A 24,072-nucleotide genomic window follows, 5' to 3' on the forward strand; every position below is an offset into this window, starting at 1 on the left:
CGCAGCATTTTGTGTGAACACTGTCCTCCTGGTGAGGTCTGCCGGTCTCTCGGCTTCCCAGAGGCCCCCTGACTGGTGCTACAGGCAGCCCGTAGTGTTAATTATTAACATTTCTCCTCGTAAATGACCCAGAATATCCCCTGAAGTGGATGTCACAAACTTCCCTTAACCATTTCTGTTTTGCTGGACAGCTAACGTTGCATTTCTGTTGTTGTTTTTCTCAGCCCAACCAGAACATCTGCAAATTTATCACTGGTAATTGAGCAAAGTCTGGACCCCTCTGGCTGCAAAGCAAAGCCCCTGGTCAACTCTGGTATTCTTTCTCCCAAACGGTATTTTCCAGGAGATGCGATTTTTCTCTTCAGCATCAGCAGCTGGCCTTCTTTTCAGGGCCGTTTTCCACAAAGAAACAAAGTTTGTGGTCACGTGGCCTTAGCTGCCCAGCGTGTAACAAGGAGGGCCAGAGACTAACCAATGCTCAGTGATATGGGGCAATTGGCCTGGGCTGGGCCGAGCAGGGCGGGCCTCACTCCTGGTGAGTCACTGGACAACCCCCCCAACCTGCAACACACGCACAGCTAGTCACAAAGGCCTGCCTCTTCTGTGACACTTCCCAATAGCCGCTAAGAGCACAGACTCCAGAGCGAGCCTGCTGAGCAGATGAAACCTAACTTCGCTGCTGAAAAATGCTGTGACCTTGGACTTTACTTTCTCGTCTGTGAAATGGGAGTAATCATAGTATGAATTTCTCATCGCTGATCTGATTAAGTGAGTTACACTGGTAAACAGTCCTGGTAAGCAGTTGGCATTCTATAAGTGTTTTGGATAAACAGAAAATTGCAACCAAAAAAAAAGATGCAATTTAGCTGTCCAGCAAAAAGCAAATGGTTAAGGAAAGTGGGTGACATCTAACCCATGGAATATTCTGGGCCACCTACAATGAGAAACGTGATGATTAACACCTTGGAATAATGCGGTGTCTGGAGAGAATAAAGGACATGCTGCAGAGCTCTTTGCCCTCTAGACCAGAGGTTGTAAATTTTTTCTGGAAAGGGTCAAATAGTAAATATTTCAGGTCTTGCAAGCCAGATGGTCTCTGTCACAATTACGCAAATCTGCAGCTGCAGTACGAAAACAGCCAGAGACGGTATGTAAATGAGGAGCAGGGGCAGCGGTCCAGTAAAGCCTTGTTTACAGAACCATGTGGCATTTGGACGGTGGGCTGCAGTTTGCCGACCCCTGCTGCGCAACTATACAAAAACTGTCCAAAAAGATAAAGACTGAAAGGAACACAGGAAAAGGAAGTTCTTTTAGGGCATTGGAATCACAGGTACATTTAAAAATGTCAATTTCTTTAAGGTGGTAGCAGCAGATTTTTAAAAATTATAGGACTTTAAAGCTGCATACACTCTAACAACAAATTAAGAGATTTCACAGTTCAACTAGACTTTTAAAAATAAGGTAAAGTTAGTTAGGGAGCTCAGCTTTCACATTAAGCTATACAGAAAAGGTAGTCTGTGATGTGTGGCTAATGTGGGACTGAATCTGGCTTCTCCATCTACTAGCTGTGTGACCCCAGGCAAGTTTGTTAACCTCTCTGTTCCTCAGTTGCCTTGTTTGTCAAGCGAGGATACCAGTTGCACCAACAAGCATGCAAAGGCCTGGCACTGAATCTGGCACATAGTAGGCCCTCAACACAAAGACACCACCTCGCAGACCCACAGGACCCGTACAGGCTGCATCTTGCTGACCCCAGGTCGTCACCAGAAACAAGGTCGACTAGAAAACCCACCACGCTTTACTCCCCAGCTGAGAAAAATGCTGCACCCCACCTCCCCGCCCCCGTGGTTTTCAGGTTTGGTTTATAAAACAACACAGAACAATTTGAACCTCATTTTCATTTAATAAATGGCACTCCAGCTGTGAGACAAACAGCCTAAGGAAGGCAGGGTTTATTCCAAATGGGAGTTTTTAGAGCAAGTGGGTTCTCGCGCCTGCACTCGCTGAGACCCACGGCCCTGGCTGAGCCAAATCCACGCCCAGCTCCTCAACTCTTTCCGCCAGTCTCCAGGGAGGCAGAGGGACCAGAGCCCTCTCTTTTGGGCAGAAAGGGGCATTTAAGGTTTAGAGTTAAGGGCCTTTCTGACTTAATCCCTCCAGGGCTCCATGGCCCGCACCTGAGAGAGTCCACAACGCTTACTGGGACAGGTCAGGTCCTTCTCCATCCATCTCCGCAGCCTCCCCTCCCACTGCTTCCCACCTGCTCTTTCTGAGCAGGAACTCCCTGTATACACACCATGTGGCTTCTCCCCTCAGTGCTCTTCTTTGCCTGCCTGTATCCACTCATCAATTCTGGCTCACTGACTCCAGGAAGCCCTCCAGGATTTTTCAGGGGGTAATAGGCTGGGAATTAACACTGTTAAGCACCTACCAGTTGCCAGTTCCCATGTTAGGTGTTTACGCGCATCAGCTTATTGAGGTCTCCCACCTCCTATTAAATAGGAATGATTGTCTTCTTTTTATAGATTAAAAAATCAAGATCTGAAGTGGTTAAGTGACCTGCCCAAGGTCACACAGATAGTAATCCTGCTGCCTTGTTCTCCCCAACAGCCCCTTAGCAGAGCCCAAAAGGTTTAAAAGTGTCCCTACTCTGCTGGAGCTGTAAGGTGGTGTCCACCGAGCTACCCAGAAGAGTCCATCCTCCATACCACTAACCCCCCTGCCTTATATCTGGAAGCCTCAGAGCACCCCGAGACCTTCTGCCAGGAGCCTTCACCTCCCTAGAGTCCAAGGTCAATCGTTAGCAAGCTGCACAGATTATAATTAGCACATGCCTGTTCCTGCCAGGGCTTCAAGACGCCAGGTTTACGATGTATCTGTGTGAAGCCAAGGGCACCAGCCTGGGGACTAACCAGTTCCTCGCTCTCCAGGGGTGGCAATCTGAGGGTGTCGCCACCAGGGGTGAGCCATGTCCTGTAGACGCAGAGGTGTGGCCCTAACCCCTTGGACATCAGCACCAGGGGCCACCCGCGCCCAGGCAACAGGGAGAAGGCGCCCAGGGCTCTGGGGAGCAGCATGTTTCCCGGGCAAGGGGCCCTGGCCCTGCTGGACTTGGCTTCTCCTCCTTCCTGGAGGGGCCAGTGTCTGGGGCTGAGCTCCCCGTCAGTCCCAGTGGACAATACCCCACTGTCATGTGCAGCGCTTGGAAGCTGACCATGCACCATCACCCTCCTTATCCCCCTTGCCCTGATGGGAGGGGGTTTAACCCCTTTCCCCCTGCAGGAAGCTGGGCTCCCCAGTTCTCCCCAGCAACCCCTTATCAGGGCCCACAGTCCTCCTGCCGTTACCGGCAAGGTCACCCCCCCAGCTGGGGGGGAGGGGCGGTCAGCACGTGAGCCCTGCTCTTCTCACTCCCACCTCCCGCCCCGGGGACAGGGGCGGACACACTGGGCCTCCCACGCCAGGCAGGAACACCGTCCAGCCTTCTAAACCTCACCTTCCTCCTCCTCTCACACCATGCTGGCTTTAATGGATCTCCCTGCAGGGACTGATGGCCCACAAGCTTTGCACGAAAGGCAAATGCCACCCGCCCTGAGTTGGCCACACTCAGCAATGGGGCTGCTACCACCCAGGGGAAGGTGCATCCTTTCTGCCTCCATGGGACGTGCTGCCGCCTCCATCTCGGCCTGCCTGCAACTGGCAAGGGCTCAGTGACTCGCCTTCTCCTTTGCATCTTCTTCAGAGCACCCTCAACCTTCTGATACGGCCTGCTTATGTTTTGCTTGCTTGTTGAATCCAGATGATTCTAGATCCTTCTAGAATATAAGTGTCATCAGAGCAAAGATTCTGCCAGTCATGTCCACTGCTCCTGTTCCATTGCCTGGGAGAGTGCTAGGCACACAGTAGGTGCTTGGCACACAGTAGGTCCTTGGCAAGAAGCTGGTGAGTGAATGAATGAATCTCTGCTCTATGTATTCAGCACCATTCATTCATTCCAGAAACCTGCACGGGTGCCAAGTGCAGCACAGCAAATGCTAAACCGGGACCTTCCTATGAGGAACTCACTGCGAATTGGGGAGAAAGATGCGTGAACGGAGAAGCCCAGGTAGGGACACAGCATGGAGCGGGGCTGTCAAGGGAGGCATCACAGAGGACGTGGCCACGGAAGGGAAGGGCATGCGGGGCAGGGAACAGCAGGTGCGATGTAGCAAAGCATCTGAGTGATTTGTCCCCAGAGTGGAGGAGATGAAGGCGGAGGCCCTCAGCCCCTCATTCATTCATCCCACAGCATTTATTAAGGGCTCTGTGCCCTGGGAGAGGCAGGCATTGGCCTGAGGACGGGGTGGTTTCTGTCTTCACGCACTCCACACTTGGGGGACGGAAGAGTCAGTGATTCTTTGGGCACCGGGGCTCTGGGAGCTCCGAGGAGGGGCAGCTGAGTCTGAGGGGGCACTGAGGCTCAGGGGGCAGACCCCTCGTATGCTGTCCATTGGGACTAGACTGCTAATGCCGCTGTCAGGGCAGCATGACTCTGAATGACTAGGGTGACCGGCTCGTCCAGGTTCACCTGGGGCGTTCCCAGTTTTTGCACCGCAAGTCCTGTGTCCCTCCCAGGAGACTTCTCAGTCTTGGGGAAAACGGGGACAGTTGGTCACACTTACTTCCACCTTCATGTCCCCTCCCAGCACCCCTCCCCCCCCAAACACCTGATACGCCTCCCCACCCAACCTCTCAGCCACTCACAAGTTGGGGCTGGGCTTCCAGGAGCCTGCGTCAAGGGCAGCTTTTCCTCAGGTAACGGAGAGAAAGTCTTCAGACAAGCACAGGTGGTGCAGAAAACCGGGGCTCAGCCCGCCTTCCCAGCTGCTAATCACAGCTGCCGCAGGCTCTCTCACCCCTTCACTGTGTCCCTTGTCGGAGCTTTATCTCCCCTCCCAAGGCCTCCCTGATCCAAGGTCAGGCTTCCTCCCCAGCCTTCTTTTGTGCATTCAGAGCAAGGGAGGCAACCAACAGATACATGCTGGGCTCAAGCCACAGGCAGCTAATGATGGCCTTTCCATCTCCATTTTACAGAAGAGAAAACCAAGGTATAAAACTGGTCAGGAACTCACCTCTGGCACTTATTTCCCAAGATCCTGACGAATCCATCCTTCAAAAGCAGTGACCCTGAAGCCTGTCTTCTAGAACTTTCTAGAGCCTTCCCCGCTAGCCCTGCAGAGACTCACACACCATAGACATTCTCTCCCCAGGGGACTTAGAAAAAATTAAAAGTTTTGCCTGGATGCCTATTTCCAGTCTGGGGCTCCTAAGTCAGAGCTCCATGCAGGACACCAAGGTTTCCTCTAAGATATTCACTGAAACCCTTCAACCTGGTGCCTCCCAAGCTGCTGGAGGATTGTGAGGTCCCCCAAATAATGCTGGTCTCCCCAAGAATCTGAGGCAGAGCATGGAGGAGCTACAAGAGCCTGGCTCTAAAGGGAAAGATGCTAATGATGAAATTAACCCCCCCCCCCGCAAGTACATAGAGAAACTACATTTAATCTCCTCTCTGGTCACTGCAAGGGCATCACATAGAAAAAACTACGTCTTTTGAGCCCCAGTCTTCCAACTCTACCATTTATTATTAACTTGTGTCCTGGACACAAGAAACTGTAACTTTTCCAGGCCTCCTTCTCCACGAAGTGCCAAATAAGATCTACCGTGCAGAGTTGCTGCGTAAAAGAGATAAAGCACCCCCGGCCACCTGTGCTCTTGAAATCTTCATGGAAGGGAGGGAAACAGCTAGCCTTCTTGGAGGGTGTGCTATGTGCCGGGTGTGAGCTGAGTCTTGTACTGATTATTTCGTTGATGCGGTTGGTCCCACTCCTACTGCCTCTACAGTTGAAAGAATTGAGGCTCAGAGAAGCTAAGCCACCTGCCCGAGCTTTCCCAGCCAGCCCAGGACAAGCGTTCTCCCTCTAGTTTCCCCCCCGCTTCACCACTAGACCTAATATTTGCTGACGAATGAACCAAGTCATTAGCACTAGGTTCTATTTTAACCAGCGGACACAAGATTGAGACATGTTTCAGAACTCCATTTTTAAGAAGTGAAATGATTAGAGCAATGACCTACACACAACTGGCAGGCCCACCCTCCCCTGCAGAGAGGGCTCCTAGAAGAGGGGCCGCAAAACCACAGCCCACTCGCTGCCTGTTTCTGTACAGAGCTCCAGCCAAGAATGACGTTGATGTTTTTAAGCGGTTGGGAAAAAAAAAAAATCAAAGGAAGAGTTCACGACAGGTGAAAATTACATGAAATTCAAATTCCGGTCTCCTCAAGCAGTTTTATCAGAACACAGCCATGCCCGCTGATTTCCACAGTGTCCATGGCTCTTTTCTAGATACAATGGAATTGAATAATTGTGATGGAGACCATGTGACCCACAAAGCCAAAAATATTTACCATCTGTCCCTTTACAGAAAAAGGGTAGAGCTCAGTGGTAGAGCATGTGCTTAGCATGCACGAGGTCCTGAGTTCAATCCCTAGAAATTGTTAAATTTTTTTAAAATTATTTAATTAATAAACCCAATTACCTCCCTCCCCAAAAAAGCTTTAACCCCTCCCCCCAAAACAAAGAAAGAAAGAAAGAAAGAAAGAATTTGCTGACCTCTGTTCTATAAGCTCAAGGGAAATTCCTCCTCTCAGCCCCACCTATCAGCACATCATTCTTCCAGGTCTGGGAATCCAGAAGATTCCCTGCTATTCCTTTTCAGCAAATAGAACGCAGTCCCTGATGTCCAGAATGGGCCAATCTGCCAAAGTTTTCCAAATGCTGAGAGTTGTGTCTTCCTCAGGGATTCCGTATGGAGACCCCTTACCTGTAGACACATAGGTGGTGTTTGCCATTAAGGCAAGGTCTTCCCAACACACTCTGTCCAAGCCACCCACCCACGCCCTCCAAGAAGGTACCATCTGCTTCTTTACAGAAAAAGTTGGGATCCTGGATTGGGGTCCACCCTCCATGGGGGGGGGAATCCCTGGAAGACACTTCCAGTTCAAAGACAGCAGGAACCTCACAATCACCCCAAAAGAAGGCACACAAGCCAGTTCTTCACGAGTAACACGTAGGTGCCCCAGGGCGCAAGCAGAAAAAGCCAGCTGGGGCCAGGCAGGGTTCTCTCCCCTGAAGTTCCGTTTCTGTTTCCCTTCTAGAGAGTTTAAGCTTGCTGGGGGTGGGGGTGTGGGGAGGCAGGAGGGAATCCTTCTCGATCTGAGAAGTCGAGGCTGGGGCCAGCACTGCTGGGTGCTGTGCTGGGATGGTGGGCCCCTCACCTCCCTCCGTGACTGGGTTTGCTTGGGAGCCAGTGGGGGTGCCAGGGTCCGGGGGACAGTGAGATTGTAACAGAGCAGGGCCCTATGGGCCCTTCCCAGGACAGACCCCCTGCCTGTTGTCTGTAGAAAAACTTTAGCCAAAGAATAAATTTAATCAAAGAAATGAAAAAAATGCAGAAACAAAAAAAGCAGTTAACCAGGACAAAATAATAATAATTGAGCCATTAAACAAAGTCAAGGACCTTTAGTTCCCCCTCAAAGGCTAAAAATAATATTCTGAGCCATGTACTTTGAGCTTTTTCACAAAAACTGAAACCCCACCAGGTGGAAGGCGTTAACCACATGATGACCAGACTGAAGCCATGACATAAGTTGCTCCATCTTATACAGTTCCGAGAACTGGCCTCAAGAAAATGAGAAAAAATGGATCCTGGAACTAAAGGTTAACTGTACTTAAAACAGTCAAGATGACGCTGGTCAGACCCCTGCATGACAGACTTCAAGATGACTATCGGAGCTAACTGTGCTGGTCGGCATGTAGCCTCCACCCCTTCCCCAGCCTGTGCACCCCTGAAACTCCCCTTTAAAAGCCATTGCCCCCGATTGACAAGGGGGAGTTGGTTCTTTGGAACACGAGTCCACCTTCTCCCCCGGACGGCCGGCTTTCTCCATAAAGCCAGCTTTCCTTTTACTCAACACTTGTCTCTCAGTATTAGATTCTCAAGTGACAAGTGGCTGAACCTGAGTTTGGTAACAAGATGGTGGTAACTTCACATTCACCAAGTTTGTGCAGCCACGTCTCACAAAGGAGAACAGCCCTGAGTACTGGACGGGGAGCTCCCCGGGTTGCCGCTGGGACTGGGGGAGGTGGAGGTGGGCACAGGCGTTGCAACAGAGCACCAGCGGAAGTGTCCGTGGGGCTGCTGAGTAAAGCAAGACTGGGGACCCCTTTGGTTATACACGGTCACCCTCCAGTCCGCTAACCTGGCTCCCCGGCTCCAGGCAGCTGGTGTGAACAGTCATGGTTACTTGTCTATCTTTTTAGGTAGCTATGCTTAACCCCTCCTGGATCCATCAGGATGCCAGGCTTTGAGGGGCCCTTGGAAGGCATCAGTGCCAAGTTTTTACACACTCTGGCCATCTGTGCATCACACCCATGATTTTTGCCACATCTGGGGACACCCGCACTATTATTTTTTCTCATTCACTTGTAAGAAATTCAACCCATTTAAACCTAAATTTATCTTAAAAGGGGATCTTTTAATCTTTACACTAAATAGAAAACCAGAGGGAGGATCAATCTGCCGTGCATAGAACATCGTAAGAAATAAATGCAATGAATATCAACACCATTTATGGAACTGTGTCTGGTGGTCAGTGCATAGAGAGAGATGGGCGAGTGTCAGGGAGCTGGCAGATCAGATTAGCTCCACACGGAGACCGTCTCTGCACAAAATTCAGTGCTTCTCAACTGTCCCTGGGCATCAGAGTTATGTGGGGAGCTTACAAAATACAGAGAAGCAGCCTCAGGTCCAGAGATTCACGCATTAGCCTAAGGTGGCGCCCTGGTGATTATGGGAACATCAAATAATCAGAAGGATCAAAAGGAAAAGTCAGAAGGAAGATGAAGGGGAAGATAGGGTATGTCACCTGCGCTCTGAGCTTGTGTGACCACATCCATCCTGTCAGTTATTAGGAGACCCCTGTCCAAACTCAGTGTTCTGATCCAGTTTAAGCCCCCATGTTGTATTGAGAAGGACCCTGAGGCTGGGCTGGGAGGCAGACAAAAGGGTCTGGTGTGGTGACATGGACTTTTTCCCCCATAATTAATTCTACGAAAGAATAAAGTCACATTGGCCATTAGGAATGGCTGGGACCTTGGGAGGGAAATGGGTGATCGAGGTATGTGGTCTGCACCCTGCACACCCCAATAAAAGAGTCCCCCCAAAGGGGAGAGGCTTGGCTGGCAGACTCCAGCCCATCACCCCCGCCCCCGGGATGGGCCTCAGCCAAAGATACCTGAGCCTGGGCTGACTCACCAGCAGCTGTGCCGGATCCAACGACTGCCAGCGCTGGGGCAGAGGCAGGAGGAAGTGCCGAGCTCCCTTCCAAGTGACCCACATTGTCACCAAAGTCACCTCCCAGCTAGAGAGTGCCTCAGGGAAATGCGCAGGGGGGGGGGGGTTCTCAGAGAGGCTGGAGAGGGAAGAGACAGGAACCTGGCCCAAGCCCTTGCTTGGAGCTGGGAATTCCTCGTACATCTGTGATCACGTCTGCCCCTCACGGCAACTCTGCAGGGAAGGTGTGACCAGCCGCCCCAAACAGCGGAGTTGGCCAGCCCTGCGGAGCTTATATGAGTCGTCAGGATCACACCGCAGGTGGCAGATTCAGTGTCTCAGCCCAGGTCTGTCTGATTCCACCATCTCAGGCTGCCGGCCCCTCACCTCAGGCCCAGGAGCAGAAAGAAATCGGGCCAAGTAGAAGCTCTAACTGTCCTTTGCATAGGAAGACAGGTGACACCTTGCCCTGTGCACTGAACTACCAATTAACCACCCCTTAGCTCCAGGCGGGGCTTTGCGGTTGGTGACACGTGCTCACACTTACCAAGCCTGGTGAGGAGTGTAGCACGCGTCTCCCCACTTTACAGGGAAGGGAGTTGCGGGCCAGAAAGATAAAATTTAAGGGTCCTTTATGGGGCCTCTCCCAGCTCTCTGAGCTCCGTCGGTCTCGCCATTGTTCCTGGATAAGGGACAGTCTGTTTAGGGCACCCATCTCACCCAGAGACTCCTCCTGCCCAGAGCAAGGGTGTGTCCACCTCAGTCCAAACGTTGAAGGAATGTGAGGAGTGCGGTTCCTGGGGCAAGAAGGGCTCATCCCAGCCCCAAACACGTGCCTCTCCGGCTCCGGAAGCAAAGTCGGCCCCAGCTAGGAGAGGCTTCCCAGACGGAACAAACATAGGAACTCACGGGGACCTCCCCTCCCGGGAGCCTATAAACAAGGGAAGACGAAGGAGAGGACCACGGCCACGCTGTCCCCGCTGGGCCTCCAGGTGGCCTTATGCAGAAGGTCGTAGGGACAACAGCCATCACAAGACAGAATTTTTTAAAACCCCACTTTCTAAAATTATTCCTGAGCAAAGTTGAATCTGAAATCCACAGATACACAGGCAAGTTATGTAATGTGGGCTTGATTGCCGCCTGGTCCTGGGGAAAGGAATTTAACCCGGCCACCCCAGCTGGCGCACATCCAACCGACAACCACCAGCTCGCGGTCACTAAGTTCTCGGCAGCTGGTGAGCAAGCCGCAGGTGGAGCACCCTGGGACCAAGCAAGGAGAGGGCGTGGTCAGGACGGGGTGCTCCAGGGTGGGCCCCAGCTCTGGGGAACAAGGCATCCCTGGACCCTTGTGACACTAGCCACACAGAGAGGACCTCCTTTGAGGAATAGCCTGGCAGTGTGAGAGCCTTTGGGGGTTGCCGAGGAAGAACTAGATGCCTGGCAAAGAGGCCTAAGTTCGGGGTCTGAATCACCACGTCCTGCCCAGTGCACTTCCAGCACGGAAAGGCCAGTGTAGCCTGGTGGTTACCTGCGTGATCTCTGAGATCAGAGTTCAGTTCCTAACTCTACTGTTAGCTAGCCGAGGAGGATGAACCTCTCCAGTAAATGGGAGTATCAGAGTCCACGTCATTGAGTTGTTGTCAGGATAAAGAGAGAAAATGCAGAGAGCCTTCGGGAAGTGCTGAACAGATGCTAGCTGATATGAGGAACCCTGCGAGGAATCTTAGGTGGCACCAGTCCACCCATCAGCTTAGACATTCATTCATTCTTTCTTTCATTCCGTATTTATGTGTGGAGCAGCTACGAGGGCTAGACTGATCTGAGGACAGAGAAAAAATTCTTAGCCCTTATGGAGTTTCTAGTAGAGACAGGAGATAAACTCAATTGTAAATAAATAACTAAGATAATTTCAGGTAGTGATAAGTGCTACAGAGACAATGAAACAGAGATAGGACAGGGAGCGGCGGCTGGGCTGGGCTGGGCGTTGCTGGGTGGGCAGGGGGCCCCCTGGAGGCTGTGCCTGTGAGCTGAGCTTTCAAGGAAGAGGAGCAGCAGTCAGGCCAGGGGTGGGGGAGGCACAGAGGGAGGAGTAGGAAGGAAGGCCCAGTGGGGAAAGCTGGGTGAGCTCAGGAGAAAGAACGAATGTCAGGTCTGTGTCCCAGAGGGGCCAAGAGATGTGTCCAGAGTTCCAGGGCCTGCCCCCGAACAGCCCAGGAAGGTGGATGGTTCTCCAAGGGGACGGTCCCCTGAAGAGGGCCACAAAGGGGACACAGCATGTGACACCGTCTCTCCCCAGCCTCGGGCCATGACTCTGGAGCCTGTCTTTCTCCTCTGTGTCCCAGGAATCGTTAGGCTCTGCCCTGACCACTTCGTTCAGGGGTGCTGTGAGCATCAGTTTGTAAGATCCTATTTTAAAGTGTAAAGCCTTTTCATTAATAATAATAATGGGGGTGGGTAATAGCTCAGTGGTAGAGTGTATGCTTAGCATGCATGAGGTCCTGGGTTCAATCCCCAGCACCTCCATTAAAAAATAATAATAATAATAAATAATGATGAAACTAATAATAAATTCTCTCCGGCTGGGACATGAGAGTGTGAATATCCTGGATCCCTGCCCTGAAGGAGGTCACAGTCTAGTGGGGAATCAGACACTGAAACTGAAAATTAACAATCAGGTGCAAAGTACAATGAGAACGTAAAAACGGAGTCACCACCCCTGATGGGGCTGGTCGAGGAAGGCTTCTAGAAGGAGGTGATGTCCAGCCAGGGGCTGGTGGGGAGCAGCAGAGAGGACAGTTGGGCAGAGGTAACTGCTGGAGCTTAGGTCTGGAGGTGGGAAAGATCAGGATGAGTGTGGGACCGGGAGGTAATCCAGGAGGTGGAAGCATGGAATGCCAGCCAGGTAGGATAGAGGCTTGGGATTTAATCCTTAAAGCAAGGGGGAGCTACTGGAGGTAGATAAATAGAGAATCACCTGCTTAAGAGACCTGGCCCCTCTGGTAGTTGCCAGACTGAAGGTCCCCAAACACCCACCGCAAGGCGTGGTTCTTGGAGGAGAGAAAACATCCAGACTTCAAGGCACCTTAGAGATCTCTTCATTCTGACCTCCCGTTTTAAAGGGCAGGAAACGACACTGGCCCAGGTGAAGGTCAAGTGAGTCTGTGGAACCTCAGGCTCCTCCCATCATCACAGAAGGGCCAGTTCTTGGCAACAACAAGGAGAGGCTACCCCAGTGAGTCAGCCTGCAGCATTATTTCAGCAAATGTCACTTGGGAGGGGCTCAGCCCTTTCCAGATCGTAAATAGAATTCTTAACTCAGTCAGAGTTTAACCAGAGACAGCAGCCCGCCCTACTCCATCCATGCCATGGTGATGGCCAGGTGGACCTAACCCAGATCAGCCTCCGTATCTGGATTGTGCAACCATCCCGAATTGTGCTACACCAAGGATGCCGACTTTCAGGGAAGGTAGGTAGTTGTAGGGGAAAGAGTACTGGCCAGGGCCCAGAAGACACCATCTCAGGTTCCAGATGGGCCCTGAGGCACCTAAGAGACTCTGGTTAGGCATTTCTTCCTGTGGAGACTCAGTTTCCCCAAAGGTAAAATTGTATGTTCTGATGAGATCGTCTCTGAGGCTCCAGCTGGTTCCGGCATTCTCTTATCCTCCACTGCAGCTGTCATGTCTCCGTATTTCCTGAACATTGCACACACAGCTTCTCCAGGCACATACAGGCACATCCTAGTCTCTAAATGCTACCTGCTTGTGTCAAGTTCTCTCTCATTGGGTCCCCGTGTAAGCCCTGCCCTACGGGGAGGTATCACCAGCCCCGTCAGACAGATGGGAAATGCATTCACTGCATTCCAACTGGCCCCCAGACCCAGAGCAGGGCTGGGACCTGCCCCAGGTCCCCATCGCTCAGGTAAGCACACATACTGGGGCACAATGACTCCCTCCTTGCCCACTGAGCCTCGGGAAAGCCACCACCTAAAGCATCAGTCCTGGGACACCAACACTTTGAGTCCCGTTGGTCATGACAGGCACTTCTGTAGAGGGCAGGCCCGAAGAACACCTTTGACTGGGGCAGAGGAAAGGTGGTCAGAAATTAAAGTGAGCCCTGAAAGCACCAGGACCAAAAGTGGGACGGATTCCCCCAATTCTCAGTGCACAGCTGCCCTTGGCACAAATAGAGCAGAGCAAGCTCGGTCAAAAGGAGGGAAGTGTGCTGCTTAGAGCCTTCAGCATCCAGAACCTCCGGCGATCTGACAGCTGGGAAGACACCACCCAGTCACCCTGGACCCCACCCGGCTGGGCCACTGAGGGCTCCGCTTCCGAGGAGCGAAGGGTGTGCTCAGACAGAGCACACTGAAAACAGCTCCTCGTCTCTGGTTCTGCCTCTGGGTGACACTCCTGCCCATTGCTTACCTGCCATGGGATTTGGGGCAAGACGGTTAACCTCTCTGAACCTGTTTCCACAACTGAAAGCTGAAGATAACTATATTCATGGCACTAAACTGCTTTGATAACTTATATCAAGCATGCCCTGCAAAGAGTAGGAGTAAGAGGAACTGTCTTAAGAGGAAGGAAAGAAGATTCTAGGCACTAGTTGTGTATTTCTTTTGACGATGTTTCTGTCCAGGTGACTTCTGGAAGTTGGATGATTGCATGTTGTAGCTCTCTTCCGCTTTTTTAAAATTCAAATGATCACATCAGCTTAATCTCAGGTATACTATCCATTTCCCTGCCTGTCCCGAGGAGGAAGCAGCGGTGGCCCTTGTCACAGTAGCGCAGGCGTGGTGAGTGGTGTCCTGATGAGAGTCACGCAGGAGCGAACTGTCTTCTCTAACTATGTGCCTAACGTTTCCTCAGCAGTAAAACCGGCAGATTGGTTGGGCGGACCTGAGGTTCCTCCCAGATCCAACATTTCAGGATTTTCTGATTCAGAAGCATAAATCATGAGACCAGGACTTAAAAAAAAAGAAATTCCTGTGGATGAGCCGAGATCGTAAAGAATGAAAGTCATTTTCTTGTCGTATGACTTCAGTAGAGGGAGATTGCTTCTCCTGAATGAGAAACCATGTGTCTGTCACACAACAGGATTTGTGTTTGTTTTATTTTTTAAATCCAGCCAGATTAACATTTGAATCTGTGGGAAGAGTGTGATTTTCTAAGAGAGCTTTAGTAAAATGTTCTATATTGTCTTCTGATTTTATTTATACGTAAGATTTGATACAGATATACAATGGAATATATTATATATGTGTCATATTTATGGATGATATACAGCCTATATATATATGCATTTCTTATTTGTAAGTGATGAAGCATAAAAATATTTAAAAATAATGCCCACAAGTGCACAGAAACAGTGGCTCCCGTGAGAGTGGAGAAGGCTCCTCCCTGACTCTGTACCCTCTCCCCCACCAAAGATAACCACCCTGATCTTTTACCATTATCATTCCTTTGCCTTTTTTTTTAACCTGCTTAAATTCATGAAACAGGATCTATGTACAGCGGTGTGCATGAAACTTACATGTACTTACAAGTAATTACAAGGTGAATTCTCTAGTAACCGCCCCCTCCGCAACCTTGACCCTCTCAATCCCAATCTCCTCTCCCCTCAACCCGGGGTGATAATTGGACTTTTATTTAAGGTAATCACCTTCCTGCTATTTGCCATCATTTTAGTTCTCATGTACATAACCCTGAACAACTCAGCGTTCGCGTGCTTGTGTTTTGAGCTTCCTAATTTCTAGAGCAACTCTCTGCCTTTTCTCTGAGTCTTTCAAAGTATCTCGGGGATGCTAGGATTCCCTTTGCCAAATCTGCGGCCTCAAAATCCAGGCAAGAGGTCCAGGCCACGCTACATTGTTACAATTACATTAGGAGGATTAGGACTAATAAAAACCACGATAAGGCCTCTTTCTGGTGTGCCCCCATCGCGCTGGGCATTCTGCTGAGCGCTGTCCCCCATTGTTTCATTCATCCTCAGAGCAAACCCACAGGGAGGTGTTGGGGCCTCTCATCTCTGTTTTAGAGATGACAAAACCGCCACTGCCAGGACTGTACCCTCATCTGCTTCCAGATGCTCACTCCCAGGGACTCAGCTCTAAGTCCTGATTCTCTGGGGGGTGGGCAGAAGCAGGCACTTCGCTAACTTCCATCTGCCCCTCCCGGGTTCATCTCTCGGTGACCAAGCTGGGCTGCTTTTAGATGTTGCAGGAACAACAAAAAGTGTTTGAAGTTCATTTCTTCCAGAAAATGCCAATGCCTTAATGATGACTCCTCTTCCATACTGTTCTCCTGATAATTAACATATCACAGGGTCTCAACGGCATCTGAGACAGGCTGTGTGGGGGAATGGAGAGCATCAAGGCGAAAGCCCTGAGTTCAAATCCCAACTCTACCACTCACGGCCTCTGAATCTCTCTCCTCATCTGAACACGGGCCAACAGTGGCAGCCTTGCCTGCTGTCAGAATCCTGGGAGGTGAGAAACAGGAAATGCTTCCTACGAGCCCAGAGGCCCCCGCAGGCCCCTCTCAAACCTCTCTGCTTGGGTCAAGGACCAGCTTGCAGTGCTGAAAGGGCTCTGAGGGAGACAGTCCAAGGCCACCTACAATTTGACAGACACGAGGATGTCTAGGCAGAGAGGGAGGGGCGGCACTGAGGGGAGGAAACTCAGGTGTCCCAAACAGACCTGTCATCCCAAACTGTGACAACTGCTGCCATGTGCTGAGTCTGACACCGCACTAAACGCTGTTGATGGAAAGTCTCCTTTAACTCCCTTGGCAGGCGCTCTGGCTACCCTCTCTCACTGGGAAGGAAACTGATGCTCTGAAAGGTGAAATGACTTTTCCACAGTCACACAGCTGGGAAAAGGCGAAGGCGGGGCGGGACCAGCAAGTCTGATGCGGCCACCCCCATTTCTAACAGCTGAGCAACACAGGAGGCCCCACTGCCCCTGGGCTCCCAGGGACTCCAGGACGCTTTGGTGGTTGTTCTGGCCCCACCCATTCTTGCCTCCCCAGAGTGGAGGTCACCCTGCAGCCAAGTCGGGATCCCCCAACAGCCCCCACCCCAGGTTTCTGCATCACAAGGCAGAGCGGCCACCCTGGCATGGACAGGTCCTAGGCTGTGGGGAAACATACAAAACACCCAGGCTAGAGGTCTGTTCCCATGGAGATAGAAGGAGCTCAGACTTCTCCTGAAGGATGCCTTCAGGGGCTAGAAGCCAGCCTGCACCCTGAGGCAGAAACCTGAGCCCAATTCTCACCCCTCTCCTCTGTGCCACCAGCAAATCCTCAGGTCCTCTCTTTAGGACCCCCAGCAAGACAATAATGAGTTCCAGAAATAAGCCTTCCTGGCCCACACCCCTTTCAGCTGCCCTCTGAGGGGCCTCTCTGGCTGAAAACGACGCTCCAGGGCCAGCAGGTTTGGCACAGCTGAGGCCTAAGGAATGTGCAGACCCACACGTGTCAGAGAGCCCCGCTGGGGCACAGTTTCAGAAAACAGAGCAAAACAGCCTGTTGGCACCGGTGCAGCCCTCCTGCCTCCCAGCTCCTGACTCCTGATAGCTGTTGGCTGTTCCAGCTGTGCAACAGGCAGGGCTGGACCCTTCAAGAGTCAAGTTCTGTTCTCGGCTGTGTGGCTCTGGGCAAATAACTCCCCTTCTCTGGACCTGTTTCCTTTTAGTGGATGAAGGAGGCTGTTGAGTCAAGCTCAGAAGGGCAGTAATTTTGTGACATGCTCCCTTTTCTGGGAGGACACTCACTTTCCACACTGTCTCCTCCTACCCTTGTCATGTGAAATGGGGCATGTTCCTGGGGCAGGTAAGCCTCCCCCACTGGAAGCCCTTGGCTGTAAAAGGTCCCTCACTAGTGCCAGGAAGAAGTTAACTGGAAGGGGTTTCAGAGGGGACCAGGAGCCTGGGAGAGGGTCCCAGGGCAGCCTTGGGCCAGAGCTTCAGGGATAAAGTGATAAAAACAATAACCATTATCACCCCACCCCTGCTGGAGTACTCTGCCTTAGAGTTTTGAAGCATTTTGAAGTGGGCTGCATAGGGTGCTCAGTGCTCCTGGGTTGACCAACCGGCGATATATGCCAGGTTCACTGTTTGCAGTCAAGATCTGAAGATCTAAAGAGAGTCAGCATCCATCTGGGGCTCCCTGAGATCCCGATTCCGGGCCTCACTACCCGCTCCTTTAGAGATGTGGGATGCGGCTCAGAGAGGCTGAGAGGCTTGCCCAAAGCTGCACAGCCAGGGGGGTTCTGAATGGAACTGATCCTGCCTACGGGTGCGACTTCCTCTTCCTACTGCGGGCTCCGGACTCTCAGGCACTACAGAGCGACCTCGTGGTCGCCAAGAGCGGGGATTCCTGCGGGCGTGCCTCCCAGGCCAGGGACGCGCGGTGGCGCGAGCCCGCAGTGACAGGTCCGCTCGCCCCAAGCGGAGGTAGAGCGAAGACAGGAGGCGGCGGCCAGCCCGCCCGGGACCCGCTGCCCAGGGCTTACGGGCTTTTTCCTGGGGGCCGAACCTCCAGGTTCGGGAAGCAGAAAGGCTGGGGGATTTCGCAGGCAGCAGGGGACGGTTGGGTTTAAACTAAAAATACCCGCCCGCTCGCAGCTGTCAACGCCAGGGCCCCCGCCCCCGCGCCGGGCGCGCCTCCCCAGGTCTCCTCGACTTTCAGCGACCCTGATCGCTGGGGAACGCGCCAGGACTGGGCCAGGGGCTGAGATCCAGTCCCCGTCCCTCCCGGACCCCCGCCCGGCCGCCCGACCCCGTGCCACTTACCCGGCCGGGAGCGTGCAGGAGCGCGGCGCCACGGGCAGTCCCGGCCAAGCAGCCCTCCTCCCGGCGTCCCGGGCGGCTCCGGAGCGGGGCGGGGCCGGGGCGGGGCTCGGACACCGGCCCCTGCCCCGCCCAGTCCCCTTGGGGACCCGCCACCGGAGCCGCCCCTCTCCCCGGGCCTGCCACTTCGGCCGGGTCGGAGAGGGACGCGCCCCGCTCCGCGCGCTCAGCAGAGGCTCCCGGGGCCCGGTCCCAGCCCGGCGGGCTCCCGAACGCAGACCCCTTCTCCCCGAGGAGGAAGAGCTATCGTAGGGGCTCCCAACCCTCACCCCTGGCGCTTCCCCCAGGGCTGTCCTCTCTGGCTGGGCAGCCTCTCCGAGCCTAAGTCCCCGCCTGGGTCTCATCCTTGGGAATGACGCGGACGTGCCTCTCCCCTGGGGAAAGTTGGATCTGCGGGGTTCCTCTGTGTGTCCAGCCTTAGGGAGGGGGCTGGGGACCTGCAGGTCTTGCCCTCTCAGACCTCAGGTTGGGGCAAAGGCTAGGCACCCCTCCTGGAGGCGCGAGATCCAAGGAGGAAGTGACACCTATCAGCCAGCTTGACAGTGGGGGCGCCTCATCCGGCCACTCCCACTCCAGAGTCCCCGGAACCACCACGCAAGGGATCTTTGGGCCCCAGGCTCGGATGAGAGACCCCCAGGATGTCGAGTGGAGGCGATGTGGTGGTGGGGGGGGGGGGGAGTGAGTCACGAGGAATATGAATCCCATTCATAATCAACCTCCCACAAACCCAAGGCCAAAGAATGTGCCTCCCCTCTGCCTCCCCGTGAGCCCCGCCCCCCAGCGGACACTTCCTCCCACGCGTCCACAAACCCCTGATCCAGGGACTCTGCCAACTCTTTAACCCTACAGCTTAAAGCCGAAATCTCATCCTCCTCTGCCTTTGCCCTCTTGGCCAATTCAGGCCTATGGACTGCCCTCCTCCCCAGTGCCAATCTTTGTCCGAGTAATTACAGCCTTGCGCCGTGGGTTTCCGCCGCCTTTGGATGGGGATGACAGCTACTCATAAAGGATACAACTTGCAGAACTCTGCACCGCCAATCTTCACAATTTAGGTGTGGCTACGCCCTTTTGCAGATGAGGAGGTAAGTAACTGTCCCAATCTACTGCTTCCCAGAGGGTGTTTTCCTCTTTGGTTCCTCAGTGAGGCTGGCAGGCCCTCTATCAATGTCTGTTGAATAAAACAGTGTTCTAAAAAGATTATATTGTAAAACAGGACCAGATATAATTGTATATAAGTGTGTGTGTGTGTGTGTGTGTGTGTGCGCGCGCGTGTGCGTGTGTGTGTGTGTTCCAAATGGAGGGCAAGGTAGAAGGGTGCCACATCTCAGAGTTAACACTGGGGTACACCTGGCTTGAGTGAGAATGCCTGTCAGCCACACCTCCTAATTTAGAGCCCATTTATTAAGTTATAATTAGTCACAGGGTCAGAGGAGATACACACAAAGACCTCTCCCATCCTTGCCCTTGACTGTCCAAGGCGTCCTATTATGTTTCTCATTAGCATCCTGACTCCATGTGGGCGCTGCCGCAGGCCCTGAGGTTACCACAGTCTAGCTGAAGATGCAGATGATGGTGAACACTTATTATAATTCTGGGCATTTGGATAATGTGCTTTGCTTTTACAAATGCTTTTATGTGTATCTCCTCATTAAATCTCTGCAAAGATCCTCCAGGTAGTTAGGAAACCTTTAATGAGTTCTGTCTTATGATGGAAACTAAGACACCAACAGGTCGGAGGATTTGCACTGAAGATTAAAATGGCCCCGCCTAGGCTGCTGGAAGGGTGGAGCCACTGGGAGTCAGGTTCCTGCAGTGAGAGTTGGTGTGGTGCAGTGGGGAGTAAAGAGCTTGAGCTCCAGTACCAAACTGCCCAAATTTGCAACTTTCAGCTCATTACTCATCCTTGGTTTCCTCTTCTGTTAAGTAGGTCTAATAATAGTAACCTCTCTTGAGTGGCTTTGTGCCTGGTACCCTGAGCACCCAGCTCATGTGAGCTGTTCTAGGGATGGTGGGAACAGTACAGTTCCTGGCAGTCAGCTATTTGGTCTTTCATCAGACACTTCCTGAGCACCTACTATGTGCTAGTCCCTGGGGATATGGAGAAGAATGAGACAAGAACAATTACTCCCAAGGAGGTCACAGGACAGTGATTCTGGGCCCAAGGGCAAGTGCCCGAACACGGTGGTGCTGTTCAGAGATGACCTGCCCCTCTCCCTGCCCTGCAGCACAGAGCACTGGTCAGAGCTGAGACCCAGATCCCAGGCCCAGCCATGTTGCTTGATTGAGGGAACCTTAGCAAGAAATGTACCCTCTTAGAACCTTAGTTTTCTCATCTGTTAAATGGGGAGTGCAATAATGTTTCATATGTAAGAATGTATGTGATAAAAATATTTTATAAGCTGCAAAATACCATGCATATATTACTAGCTTTATTATTATTATTAGGTTTATGGCTTTACATGGCTTAGTGCCTTTCAGACTAATCTCCCATTGCTTTTCTTAAGCCTGACAATTCTAATTCTAATTGTTAATTCTATGGCAGTCTTTTGCCAATCCAGAGTAGTCCATGTGGAAGCAAAAAAAGTTGAGTAAACAATGCAGGATCATGGTGGGGGGCAGTCTGCAAGCAGGAAGGCTACAAAAACTTTAACTCATCCTCAGCAGTCATTACCCACTGCTACAGAAAGGAGTGGAAATGAAAGCTTATCTGGAAAGAAAATTCTGGCAAAGGAAGACAGGAGAGCCCCCTCTGTCATCTCGAATTGAGCACAGGAAACCCCGCTTGAGCTCTCCCTTTCAGAAGTGGCCCAGAGACGGAACCACAAGGAAGCCCTGAAATGATGCCATTTGGAAATTCTGACTCATTTGGCAGTGGGGGTTGTTTGTGCAAAGTACAAAACATCTCCGAAAGAGTGAGATTTTTACTATTTTTTCCCCACGTCCCTTCCCTGTGGCAAGCATCTCTATCACCACTCCCGGGAAAGCAGGGGCCAATTTAATAAGCCTGGGGGAGTTACTGAGGTCTGTTTCACATTTGCCTTGGCGAGTTAGCTTCCACAGCGATCCTGTTCAAGTCTTATTTTGTGTGATCTTTGCATTGTTTGTTTGCGTGTTTAGTTCTCTGCAGAAAGATGACAGCAAAAGCTGGATTGCCTCTTCTGGCTAATCCAACCCCTCGTGTGCGAATGGGGGAAACTGAGGCAGGAGGGCAGGAAGGAGGGACCCTGCCCAGGGTCCCAGGGTGGTAGTTGGCATTCTGGAAACTTCTGTTCCCATTTCTCCATCCCTAGCCTGGTTCCCCCTTAGTGATGACTTACAGTAAGTGTTATTGACTAAGCAGGGATGAAAAGCTGGCACTGGGGTGGCCATTTCAGGGGTGCCTCATCTGAGGATTCCTGGTCCAGTTGGGGAGAGCTGGTTCTCCTCCTGGCTCTGCTCTCAACTTCTTCTTTCTTGGTTTCCTCTTTTGCCAAGTGTTCGTCTGTCCTTTCCCCTTCCGGTGCTTCTGTGTGCATGTAGGGTGAGTGGATCCCCCAGCCTGGGGTGTTACCCTGCCTGAGCAGGCTGCCTTCCCCACAGGTAGCTGCCAGCCAGTCACTGAGCAGGGGCACCCCTCCCCCGGATGCCAGAGTCATCTCAAACACAGCGTGGGAACCAGAGTAATTCAGGCTCTGCCTCTAGATACATGAATTGGGCTGCTTTTATAAAACAAAAATATCCTGTAGGGCAGAAGCACAGGACTGGACCCTGGGTTGACTGGATTATAACCCTTGTTAATGCTGCTAATTAGCTGCATAACTTGGGGTCACTTCTGAGTTTCTGAACCTGTGAAGTGAGAGAACTGGAGAAGACCATCCGTAAGTTACTCCTCCCGATTTAAAAAATGGCGTGATGCTTGATTGCATTAGATAATAATGCCATTTAGCACGACTAGTAAACACTACTATTATCATACTCCAGGGAGTAACAGAAACAAAAATATTGTTACCATAGACAAACTCGATTCCTAAAAAAATTAAATTCTTCTAAAAGAGCCTTGTCGTATTTCTCTCATCAGTGGACAACCCAATCTATTCTTTCTGCTTCTGCTTAAGGAACACCTTAAGTGTTTTTTTTTTTTTAATTACATGAGGTAATTGTAGACTATGTTGTTGTAATAAATTATACAGAGAGATCCCCTGTACCTTTTACTCAGGTGCCTCCAGGGGTAACATCTTGCAAAAGTAGGCAGCACAGTATCACAGCCAGGAAGCTATCAGGACACAGAGCATTTCCATCACCGCAGGGATCCCACGTGCAGCTCCTCCCTCCTGCCCTCATCCCCTCCGTAACCCCTAGCCACCATTAACCTGTTCTGTGATTTTGCCATTTCAAGAATGTTATGTAAATGGAATCACAAAGTGTGTAACCTTGGGGGACTGGCTGTTTTCACTAGTATAATGCACTGGTGATTTGTCCAGGTTGTCTTTGTATTAACAGTTCATACCTCTTTATTGCCGAGTAGTAAGTAGTCCATAGTCTAGATAGATATATAGAGTTTGTCTAACCATTTACCTGTCAAAGGACATCTAGGTTGTTTCCAGTTTAGGACTAATTTGAATAAAGCAGCTATAAACATTTAGTACAGGTTTCTGGGTTGATGTAAGTCTTCAAGCTTTAAGTTTTAACTGTTAGTTACAGTACCTGTATACAATACCACACCACCAGATTTTTTTTCCAATTTATTGATTGTGATAAACACACTCCTAAGATGCTGACATGCGTATTAATTGCCCAGGACCCGGTCGTGAGTTGTGGAAATCCAACAAAAGCAAACTGCTTGGTTCCTACCATCAGGAATTTGCAATCTATTGGGAAAGCAACATTCGGACTGAAACATTGAAACAGCGTTGAAATTACAAGACAGCACTGCATGTCAGCACAGAATTGACTATGAGAATCCAAAAAAGGAGAGAGGAATGAAGGCTTGAGTGTTTGGGGGAAGGTGTTGTAGATAAGGTGAGATGTGAGCTACATCTTGAATGATGGAGAATAATAATATTTAACATTTATTAAAGAATTACTATGGGCCAAGTGCTGTCCTAAGACTTGATCTATATTAACTCATTTAGTCCTCACCAGGGTAGCTACTATTATTATCTAATTTTACAAATGAGGGAACAGAGAGGGTAATAACTTGCCCATCATCACACAGCCAACATGTGACCTAGGGTACAAACCCAGACAGTCTGACTTCAGCCTGGACTCTTATTAAATACTGTGCATTCTGTCTGCCTGGTAGCAATAGTGGAGGACCATTTTCCAGTCATAATTAAATTCCAATCCACTTCTTGGGCTATATTTTTTACAAAGAGCTACACTGAACCCCAAGTGTTATAGCTTTGGCTTCATTAACGCGATGAGTTCTAACCTGTAATGAAAAAGAATATGTATTTTTATATATATATAACTGAATCACTATGCTGTACAATAGAAACTAATACAACATTGTAAATCAACTATATTTCACTTAAAAAAATAGGAAAAAATGTGATGAGTTCCTTATAGGCCAAGGTTATTGATGAAAAATTAAAGGACTTTGCAAAAAACAGCACCAGCCTTAGTAATAGGCGAGGAAGCCTGCATGTAATGTACGTGCTGTGAGAGGGAGAGGACCAGCCTGGGGGGCTGTTTTGTGTGTGTGTTGGTGTGTGCGTGTGTGCATCAGTGTGTGTATCAGCGGGGCCGAACCCTGCAGTTACGTTGTTCACCTGCGCATGCAGTGAGGAGGACGTTAGAGTTTCAGCTTTTAGGTACCATGATACAGGCAGCGCTGGCTGAGCCCATTTCGGATAATGAATGTGGTTTTGTGTTCTCCG

At 51.1% G+C, this 24,072-nt stretch overlaps 1 protein-coding gene across 1 annotated transcript in view; it reads right to left on the minus strand.

Annotated features, from left to right (window-relative positions):
- Positions 1-18,280, minus strand: part of SYNE3 (spectrin repeat containing nuclear envelope family member 3) — a 90,147-nt gene extending 71,867 nt beyond the window's left edge. The window contains exon 1 of the mRNA XM_032482575.1: positions 18,158-18,280. The gene's annotated coding sequence lies outside the window, so the exon portion shown is untranslated. The remainder of the gene's footprint in view (positions 1-18,157) is intronic.
- Positions 18,281-24,072: the final 5,792 nt, after the last annotated feature.

Source organism: Camelus ferus, chromosome 6 (genome assembly GCF_009834535.1).
Source record: "Camelus ferus isolate YT-003-E chromosome 6, BCGSAC_Cfer_1.0, whole genome shotgun sequence".
In the NCBI taxonomy this organism is placed as follows: domain Eukaryota; kingdom Metazoa; phylum Chordata; class Mammalia; order Artiodactyla; family Camelidae; genus Camelus; species Camelus ferus.